Here is a 10,661-nt window from a genome sequence, read left to right as displayed (position 1 = left end):
AGCATAGCAGAAAAACATCCAGTAAACATCAGAACAGACTTTCAAAACACCCTGCTAACAGAAGAACCAAGTACAAGCCAGTCTCTTATCATCACAAGAATAAATTGCATTGGCACCAACATCAAGATGCCTGCAAGGTAAACACAAGGCTTTGTACAATACTGGCATGAGAAAGTAACTCTCTTAAATCCAGAAAAAAACACATTAATTCTCCAAGCAAACTGGAAGCTCACAAAAGCTATCAAAGAAAGAACTTGGTGTGAAACAGTGTTAAGTTATATAATTGAGGAGAATTTTAAGTGTATAAGAAAGTTCTGCTAACCACATTTAATGTTGCTATTTTAAGTACAGTAAGAATCATATTGGGAAAGGTGGCTTCCCAAGAAGGGATATTGTGTTTTGATAGCTGCTTATATGATAAGTTTATGTATCTTAAATATGTATATATATATATTATATTTAAAATCTCTTATTTCAAGAAGTACCTTATGACAGGGGACACTAACTATATTTGAAGGACTAAAAGCTGAACTATGCACCACTTTGGCTCTCTCTCTTTTTGTGCTTGAACATCAAACACCAAGGACATCAGTTCACTTTTAGTTCACCTTTTTAGTTTACCAGATAACACTTAACACATCCTTTCAGGGAAGTATAACTTCTAGGTGCTGTCTCTACTCCTTTCTTCCCAAGAGTGCAGTAAAGATGGAGCTACTAATGTCCTTCAAATGAAATGACAACAACTGTAAAAGGGAAGACATTGTCTAAGGCTCTGAAGAGACATGTTACTTGTCACCTTCTGTGTTACCTGTTAGTGCTGTGCAGACTTACTGCTTTTTTTTCTCTTTAATGTGAACTTCACATTTGTCTCTAGCAGATCCTTTGGCTTTTGTGGGCCTTTGTTTTGCTGTTTATTGAGTTTTTATCTGCAGGAACAATGCGTGCTGTTTTTCCCCGTGGTGTTTTTGTACACTGTGACCCAAAATTTAACACTTCATTTCTTACTTTCTACAACAGAAAATTCCAGTAGTTTGAATTAACTTTTCCATTGAGCATAGGAACAATCACATAGCCTGTCTTTATGCTGTACTGTGGGCAGAAAAGAATGATCTGCCAATGTCCTCAGCCAGCCACTCTTCACTCAACCCTAGTTAACAAAGTATTAAATCTGACATAAGTCCAGCTGATAATCAACCCAAAAATGCTGACGGCAAGAAGGCAGACAACTGTCCCACTGTTTGTGATGTTCCATTTCTTGCAGCTCAGCAGGGTTATGTCCTCCTACTTGTCAAATGAGTGTGCAGCACACACGCCATATCAATACACCCACCTACAAGAGGCAGCCAAGCCAATGGATTCATTCCGTGTATCTACAGCCACTAAATATTTGCAGTGAGCGAAAACACATATTCAGATTACAGCTTTCCCCTGCTAAGACTCATGTTTAAATAATTTTCAACTTCCTTTTTAATTATGTGCCTTGGAGCCTGCTTTCCAGATTGAATCTGTACTCTCAGCAGACTGGATCAGTGCTAGAACAGCATGTCTCATTTCAGCAGGTATCTGGTAAGAGATGGCACCCAGAAAGCTGCCTTCTGCAGGGGAGGAGGATATGCAAGAGAAAAAGCTGAGGGGCTGAGTACAAACAAACAAAGCAAGCAGATTTGGATATGCATGTTGTGCCTGCAGTGCAGCAAATTGCCACAGGTGAGATAAGCCTCTGATTCTTAGCCTCAGTCAGAAAGGACAGCTTGAAATGGGAGGGTAACTAGAGCCAGCTCAGCCTTTTGAGGCCAGAATTTGCCCTATCTCAGCTCAAATTCAGAAAGAAAAGTATGGAAGCTGCTGCAAATGCCCTGAAATTTTGGCCTGTCCTTTTGGAATTATATAAATCACACGAGAAGGACCAGCTGAGGAAGTGAAGAAGACAGACAGACTCTGATAGCCAATAACACCATCAGGGCTTCCCATTACACAAATCCCCACCAAGTGAGACAACACTCAGAGGGACAAAGAAATCCATTGTTTTCCCCTGAATAACTCACAGGCATCTTTTGTCTAATGAACCACTCTTTCCTGAACACCCTGAAAAATCACATTTTGTGATTCTATGATCAGATCTTGCAAAAAGCATCACATTCAATTGTCTCTGCAATATAACTATGGCTGAAGATGGAATTGAATATGTCCAATGGTAATGGGGAGCAAATTCCAAAAACCCTTTATCATTTCAGTTCTACATGTGTAATTTACACGAGGTTAGGATTAAAGGGTGGCTGCTGGTTTTCTGAAGTTTAGTATCCAGAAGTATTGCCTTCAAAGCTCCACTTCCAAAAAGCAACTAAGAATTTTTTTCCCCCACTGAAAACTGCTCCGGATTTTGGGAAGTATTGGCATTGTTTATTATTAAACCTTCTGTATGAAAATTATCTTTCACAAGCAAGCAATCACAGCAGGTACCAGCAATATGCACCCACAGACTTCCAGTTTCTCAGTGTGGGAGCAGAACTGAAGAATTTCTTCCTTTGGTCACAATTATTTTTTTTCCCTCTGCCTATCCATGGCTTCCTCTGTAAGAAAAGTGATATTTGCTGTCATAGCTTCAGCCTCACTATGTAAGTCAAAAACATGTCCTGTCTCCATTACATGATTACAGGCAGACTTTCTGATAGTCTATGAGCTAAAGTCGAGGAACGTGCGCCAGCTGTTACAAAACAGTTTTCCTGGAAAATAGCCACCGGACCAGCAGTCAAACTAGGACATTCTACATACAAGGAAGAATAAAATAAAATAAAAAAAAAACACAGCAGTACAACACATGATTTTAATAAAATCAGGAATGCCATGAAATGTTCAGAAGAAAACATGTCTATACTAACTACTAAATTTGACTAAATCCATGAACATTTACTGCAAGAAGAGCACCACGGCACTGAAATACTCACCCCAACATATTCACTTTCCATTAAAATCTTCTGCAGAAATTCAGGTGTCTTTCTGTCCTGTTGAAACTTAGATACTTGCTCATCTGAGTATCTGAGGACATCACAATATGTGATGTGTTTCACATCCATCACATGTTCTTTGTTCTCTCATCATCTCCCCATGGAGGAGGAGTATGTGGCGCCAGGCCTCTTGTTTTCCTAGGGTTTGTTGGGTTTTTTTCTGGTTTTGTCTGCACATGTTTCTCCATACTGGATAAAGCAAGGTCACAAAGCGTGTCTCACATTTGGAGTGGAAGACTGTGAGGCTTGTGATAGTCCTTAGCTTCTTAGGCTTTTGTTTTAACTGATGGAGAGCTTCCCTAAGGCTTTGTTTGTCTCCCAGACAAGTTTTATCCAAATGGAAGAGTGCTCTCTTGAGCCAGAGGAGCAAAACTATCTGTGTCCACCACCAGAATGCCATTTATGTAGCTTTCTAGAAACTTCAGTGAATAAATCCCAGGTGCCTCCTAGAGAATTCAAGAGAGGAGTTGTGGCTTGGTCCCATTTCTGATCAGAAATTAATAGGTCTAATGATCCTCACACCAAGAACCACGACAACAAAAGGTACTGTAACTTTTATTTAACACCCAAACCAACTTCTGCAACAAATGTTCACACTATTTAACTTCATGAGAGAGCTCTGGTGACTAAGACTGAACTCCCGTGTGTTTACAGGCTGGGGATTCAGAGCTAGGAGCCTACTCATCCTCCCAGATGTCCAGGCTCTTGTGCCAGTTTCCTCATGCCAGCATGAACACAAATTACACCAACACTAACCACAGACCTACATACAAATAAGAATGAATTTAAGGACTTATTGACCATAATGTTACGTAAAATGCAGCAGGAGCAGTCACAAGATGTGACAACACTGCATGACCATGATTGCTGCATATATCACGAGAGGAAGGAGGATGTTTAGTCAGCTTGTCCAGGATGTAGTGAGAGCTGCTGGCAGCTGGGAAGGACAGTTTTGGGCAGTCAGGCAAATTGCAGGTGGATTAAACATTTTGGAGGGTCTGGGTATCTCAGTTGCAGGAGATTGAGCAGCTGAGAGGACAAGGGGTGTGTGAGTACTCTCATCATGGTTGGGAGGGGCTTCTCTGAGACTGTCTCCAGATGACCCTGTGAATTTCGATGCCAAAGCAAAGCCATTCTGACATGCAGAACTGACACTGCAGAAGCCAAGGCACACAGGAGGGCACTGCTGCTTGTTTAGGTTTGGCATTTTAGTGATTCTGCTGCAAATTGCCCAAAGGAACTGCTGTACCTGGTGGCTGAGGTTCACAATGTGCAACTGAAAAATAAGTCAAAGAAAATGAAGAATGTTGTGTTAATACACATATCAGTTATCCAGAAAATTTGAAACAGAGTTAACAGTTCTAGAAGCAAGAAAGCTTATATGTGAGACAATAAATACAATGTCAGGCCATCAAGAATAAAGCAGAGAATCACACGTTTAGCATATGCATATCAAGGTTTTTAATGTTATCACAGGGGAAGTTCTTTCAAGAAATGTAAAGTATCCTGATTTGGCTTGAGCATAAGAATTCCCTTAGAAACACTAATCAGTTAGGTAAAAAATTCCAGAAGAACATTTTGCACAAACCTTTTTTTCTAAATATTTGCAAAACAGGAATATTTTCATTATGAAATGTACCCTATGTTCCCTAAACAGGGCTCAGTACAACATTAGTTCTAACTGACCTTCATCCATGAAAGCACCACTCTCATTTTTTTTTTAGTACAGGCATGAGCATTTTACTCATTGCAAGCATCAGTTCAAGCCATCATATTCCTGTTGTGCTTCTAAACATGCTCAGATGTATTTGGACAGGGCAATATAGGTTAATTGTAACTTTACCAGTTATATATTGCAAACAAAACACTGGCAATAAAACATGAGACAGAAAATCAATATGGTTACAGACAAATTAATTATCAATGGTATACAGAGTTTAAAATAATGGAATGAGATCATCCACTTAGTTATTTTCAATGGTCTGGGCCCCTGTGAGCCTCTTTTGACTTTAGAAAATTCTCCATAGGTTTGCAAAAGCAGAATAGTTGCCTGTTCAGCCAAGCCCCTTTCTCCTGTTCTTTCTGCAGAGTAAACTCAAACACACTTCAACACCCCCTTCATAGTCCTGTGCCTCAGATCACATCAGTTCCTGCCTTGCAGGGACCTCCTGGTGCTCTCATGCCTTATTTCCCCAGTGAAATTAGTATTTATAATTTCCAAAGCTTTCCTCCTTTTCCCACTTCCTGCTCAGGTGCCCAGCAGTGAAACCCCCTAACCATTCTGCTGACCCTCACCTCCCACAAAGCCCCCCTCTTTCTCATTGCCTTCCCATCATTTCCCTGGCCTGGATTGCATTCCCATGCATTCTTGTTCTCTTCTTGCTTCCTTTGGTCTATCCCCTATTTTGCATCTTCCACATCGCCCAGGCTTTCTGAACCTCTCCTTCAAACTTGTTTGAAGGGCTTCCATATCTCCATCCCACCTGCAGCTCCCATAATCTCCTCTGCTACATGCCTGTAGGTCAGGTTTCCAACTTGAATGATAGAATTACAGACTATCCCTTTCCCAAGACAAAAGCAAATGTCTTTAGGCCAAATCCAGATCTGATATGCATCAGCTTGGCTCTCCTGATTTCAGGGGAAGGCTTCAGGCTCCAAGCAGCTGAGCAGCTCACAGGCAGCTTTGCCCAAGGGGATGACTGCACCACATCACACTGGGAGCTGAGAAGTTCTCATTACCCCAGCAATGGCTATGGCTAGTTCTGCCTAAAGGCCAAAGACAGGAGCTGGTGCATGATGTTTTTATAGTTGTGGGTCATTCACAGTTGTGTCAGATACATAATAATCACAACAGACTTTGTTTGGCTGTTTTCAAAAACTTGGAATTGCTTGCGGGAAGAGGGTAAAAAGCAACAAAAGGACTTAATTAAGTGTATTCACTGAGGTCACACAGTTATGACACATACATTTGGTTAAAAAATTACATTTTTGTTCACTGTCACAAAAACTGGCAATTCTGATTTACAAGGCCAATTTCTGTCTGCTGACTCCGCTGTTCAGTTCGGAGTCTCCCTCAGTGCCAGCATGTAACAGCAGTGGCCTCCCGTAACCAACATTTACCTAGCACAAAGTGTGATTTCCCAGGTTCTCCTCCCTCCTGGATTACCAAACTTTAATTAACAGGACTCAGAGGTCAGTAACTCAGACTTTCCACATTAAGAGATCCTTTCATCAACAAATTACGGCTCTGATGGTGCCGCGGGCGCAGCCCTGGGACAGCAGGAGGTGATGACGGCGAGTCGGCCCAGGAGCAGCCCTGGGAGGCTGAGCTGCTCAGAGACAGCCCCGGCAGCCCCTTCCTGGGGGCAGAAAGCTCTGTCTGCCCCCAGCGACTTCCAGCAGCTGCCTGCAGCCCTCCCCGGGCAGCCCCGCCGTCCTGGAGCAGCTGGGGAGCTCCACCCGCACACCTGGGCAGCTTCGCAACATCCTCTCTGCTCTGCACGGACACACAGATCTGCCCTGACAGGTTCCTCTCCCCACCTGCAAAATGACTGAAATATTCTGCAGATGATAGGTCTCTGAGCAAGATGAATGAATTAAGAGCCAGGGCCAAACCCTCAGCTGGGGAGACTTAGAGTCACGCTGATTTTATGCAATATGGAGATTTGCTTTTTCGTTTGGTTTTGGGATGGTTTTTTCCCCTATATTTCCCTGCAAAACAAAGCTGTTGTCTAGTAGCAGTAAACTTTGACTGGAGGTTACTCTATTTCTTTGGCCACCCTTCTTTATTCACTCCCTTCTTTTTTATACATTTAACCTGATAGATTTTAAATTTTAAAAAATGCATTGCTTACGTAACTTCCAGTGTGCCATCCTGAGTAATGAAAGCCAGCAAATCTCAAAGCAAAACCCTCCTGAACAATGGTGCTACAAATGAAGAAAGAAGACACTTAGCAGAAAGTTGCCAAGAGAGGCTGTGAGATGCCAGATAAAAGCCAGGGATGTATCTGAGGAAACAAGGCAACTGCAAGAGATAAGAAGGCAGATATAGAGATTTAAGCTCAAGAAATAAAGCAAGTTTTTGTAAATCAGGACAATGACATAAAGACAAAGATGAGAGAGAAAACCAGGAAGAACAATATGGAATTTATCAAGACAACACTGAACAAACAAAACAAAACTTGAAAGTATGGTAGTAGAAAGAAAGCACGAGAGAGAAATAACATTTTATTGCAGTGCTGGGAAAAAGACAGAACTCTGTAAGTGACAGGGCACAAATCATTAAAAGAACTGAAGTATTCTACAGAGACTTGGAGTCCTGCGTTTATAGCAACTAGCCAAGAAAAGGGTTTTTGCCTTCAAAAAGCACCTCTGAATTCACAAATGAATGAAATGCGTGGCCTGACCAAAGCGTACAGTAGGTCAAGGCACTGGCAGGCAGTTGCCTTTGATAATCCATGCAACAGCCTGTCAGACAGCAGTGTGCTCTTTCTGATGTCTGTTTGGTGTCCTGTATAAAAAAGAGCTGTTGGTTCCCCTTGCAGGAGATATTTGTCTCTCTCACAAAGAATACCAGGGCAGTTGGCACAACTGATTCTCTAAGCAAAGATGCTGAGAGATGACTGGACACAGAGATTTTTTAAATTTTTTTTTAATAATATGGGCCACAGACATAGAGATATTCTGAATGAAGAAATACAGCATCACAGTTAGAAAGATATAGCATGGCACTCAATTGGCCATTGAAGATTTGTTCAGAAAATTTTAGCAAGCTGCCATGGAGTGCATACACCAGCCTACAACACCAGCCTTACAGATTTGATTATCAGCCCCCAAGCATGGCCATAGCAGCAATGTGGGATCAGAACAAAGGTCTGCACCTTTGTGCTCCAGCTGTGCCCAAATACAGGAGCACGTGAAATGTCTAAGATAAAGGCAGCATTGTACATTTCTCTAGCCTTCCAGTCTCCAGCCCTTTGTGACTCAGCAATTTCCTAGGCCTAAGATGGCTTCTGTGTATTCAGGAATCCTCAGAAGGTTTCCTTTCATTGAGCTTGCAAAGCCTTCCCTTTAAGGCATGTAAATGTTTATAAAGATAAATCAAGGAGTGCTGCATCTTACCTGCGTGCAGGGTGAAAAACTGCTTCTCACCTTCCCCAGCCATCATCATTTCCTTCATCCCTATCAACAAACATATTTTCACAAACCTCATATATCTTTCTCGTGGTCTGCAGAGATTTTTTCTTAATTGTTCTCTTTCCATATGTTGGATCTTCCCTGTGGACCTCTGACTAAGAACCATGATGAGCCACTTGAAAAAGCAAGTACAACCAATGGTCTTTGTGGTCTGAGTACCAGTGGAAGGCAGTTTTGAATCCATGTTAATGTGGGGAGGGAAGAAGAATGGAAAATATAATTTCTTTCAGAAAAAAAAGGCAGGAGATATTTGAGAGCACACTGAAATTCATTTATTTGGGCCTGACATATGTGCAGAAATGCAGTGCAGGTGTAACAGCATTTCTGTAATAGAAATGTTCTGTACAAACAGATCAGAAGAGGTCCCTTCAACTCTTTTGAAGCCACATCATGCAGAAGCAGCCCAGCAAAATAGGCAGAAAATGCCAGATCTCCCCAACCCATCTTCCCTACTGTCTTATCACACTGGTCCAGGTTGCCACTGCACCAAAAGTCAAAGCCCCTTAGGGGATAGCAGCAAGATCTGCCTTCCTCTGAGCTACTTGGGTAGCATCATGCCCCTCTTACTCTATCTCGGAGGAGGTGATTCCGCACTGCCCTTATCTTAACCTCCATTAAACCATCTTTAACTCCACAGTGCCCGTTAATTTTAGTAAGATCAACCACAGATTAAAACACTATTCAGTGCAGGAGTGACTTTACCTTCCACTTTTGCCTCTAAGAATCAAAGCCTGGGAAGAATTTCACAGGTATTTAACAGCTGGTACCTGTTCCCACCCCTTCACAGATATTTAAGAGGTCAACCTATTTGTTTATAATATTCATTTATCCTAGCCTAAGCAGTCAAGTGATACCATGCCTGGGGAGAACATAACAGTGGCAGAGCACTAATGGACAAACCTTTACAAAGAAAAAACAAGAGAAAACCAAGACAAAACACTTACAGATCCTTAAATCTTCTTTAACATCACCTACCCTCTGCCACCAGCTCCAGGGTAATTGCTAACACGGTTGGTATGGGCTCGAATTAGGCAATCTGCAGAGGGTTAACGCTTGGTCTGGATCTTGGAGCTTCTGCCGATTTTTACCACCTACAGATCTGGCCTGGGATCTGCTGTTTTCCCGCGACAAAAGCGAGAAAGAATATGTCTTATGCATCCTGTTAGCATTTGAGCAAACATCGTGTTTAATATTAGAAGCCGGTATGCATGTGGTTGCTTAGGAATGAGAAACATCCTTTTGCTATGCCCTCCGATATGCACAGGGTTGCTGTGGGATGTTTTTGTGCATTCTACTTGAGCAGTTACCAGGGTCTGGAGTCCACGGGAACATGACATTGTAATCTTGGTCATGTTTTATTTATGGGAAGTAGCGCAGCAGATAGGGTGTGTTAACAAACAAAGATGATTGCTTCAGGGGCACTCTCTTGTCCTGAGGTAATTAAGACAAAGTAGTTTCACTGGTTGGGGGATTCATACTGCAGACAACCTTTCTCTTGCTAAAATGATCTGCAGCAACCAGGCCAAAAAGGCTAAACCAGAAGCAACGTGGGTAGTGTTTTATCTTTGGTTAAAGGTGCATCATTAAATGGCACTGACATAAATTATACTTCTTTAAAATCCATATAACATTAAAAGCTACTGTGAAGAAAATGCCGTGCTCAGAGATGTGCAGATTTTCAGCTGGAGAAATATCCAAAGGATTACTGCTGTAGCTCAGCATCTCTTTCACATCTTGAACTGAAAACAGTAACTGTCACCAAGGCCACCCTAACCACAAACCCTGAGAGATGCTGGCCTGACAAAACATGTAAACTCAGAGTCAGGCTCAGCTGTCAAAGAATCTCAGCATCACAAGGGAAATCTATTCCACCATCAAAGGTCACAACTCAGAGACCTATGGCTGCTCACATTTGTTGGTTATTTGCAAACTGTATGGCTGTGATCACAGCCCTGCAGTACTTGCTCCAGAGGAGCAGACAAATACACACAAGGCACACCAGAGGTTTCACTGGGAAGTACACAAAGATCTTCCTCTTTGTCCATTGCCTCTTCTCCCTTCTTTTATCACTAGTCCCATCCCTTTCACTGCAGCATGTCCAGTAAGAAAACTCGCCCCCTCTCCCTCTCACTCTCCACAGAGGGTCAGCTTCTTCTGGTTATGGGCAGGTGCATTGGCTGGCCAAGGTCAGGCTGATCACATGTGGTCTCATGCAGTCACACTGTGCTCACACCCAAAGTGGAGAATGGCCTTGCTCTCTGAAGTTTTTAGCTGGCCCACTGAAACCAATGGGACATTTTTCACTGGTTTCGGCAAGCTCTGGATGAAGCTTCTCTGGGAAAACCTCGTTTCTTACACCTTGAGATGTAACTTGCCATAAAAACATGTCTCCCAAAGGATGTCCCTTAGGACTGAAAAATAAGATCAAAACCAACCAGATCTAAACTCAGGAGATCTGCA

The 10,661-nt window shown here is 42.3% G+C and overlaps 1 long non-coding RNA gene across 2 annotated transcripts; it reads right to left on the bottom strand.

Annotated features, from left to right (window-relative positions):
- Positions 1-2,951: 2,951 nt before the first annotated feature.
- On the bottom strand, positions 2,952-9,355 carry LOC146435971 (uncharacterized). Of its 2 annotated transcripts, XR_014852864.1 has the most exons (4): positions 9,146-9,355; positions 8,127-8,186; positions 6,860-6,932; positions 2,952-4,281 (listed from the first exon to the last, which is right to left on the bottom strand). It is a non-coding gene; the product is annotated as an uncharacterized LOC146435971 (long non-coding RNA). The 2 variants fall into 2 exon arrangements; XR_014852863.1 differs by lacking the exon at positions 9,146-9,355 and having other exon boundaries at positions 8,127-8,870.
- Between the last annotated feature and the right edge of the window lie 1,306 nt (positions 9,356-10,661).

Source organism: Lichenostomus cassidix, chromosome 5 (genome assembly GCF_008360975.1).
Source record: "Lichenostomus cassidix isolate B80296 chromosome 5, HeHo_3.0, whole genome shotgun sequence".
Taxonomy (NCBI): Eukaryota; Metazoa; Chordata; class Aves; order Passeriformes; family Meliphagidae; genus Lichenostomus; species Lichenostomus cassidix.
Note: the sequence above shows the minus strand (reverse complement) of the source record. Positions and strands in the feature narration are given on the sequence as shown.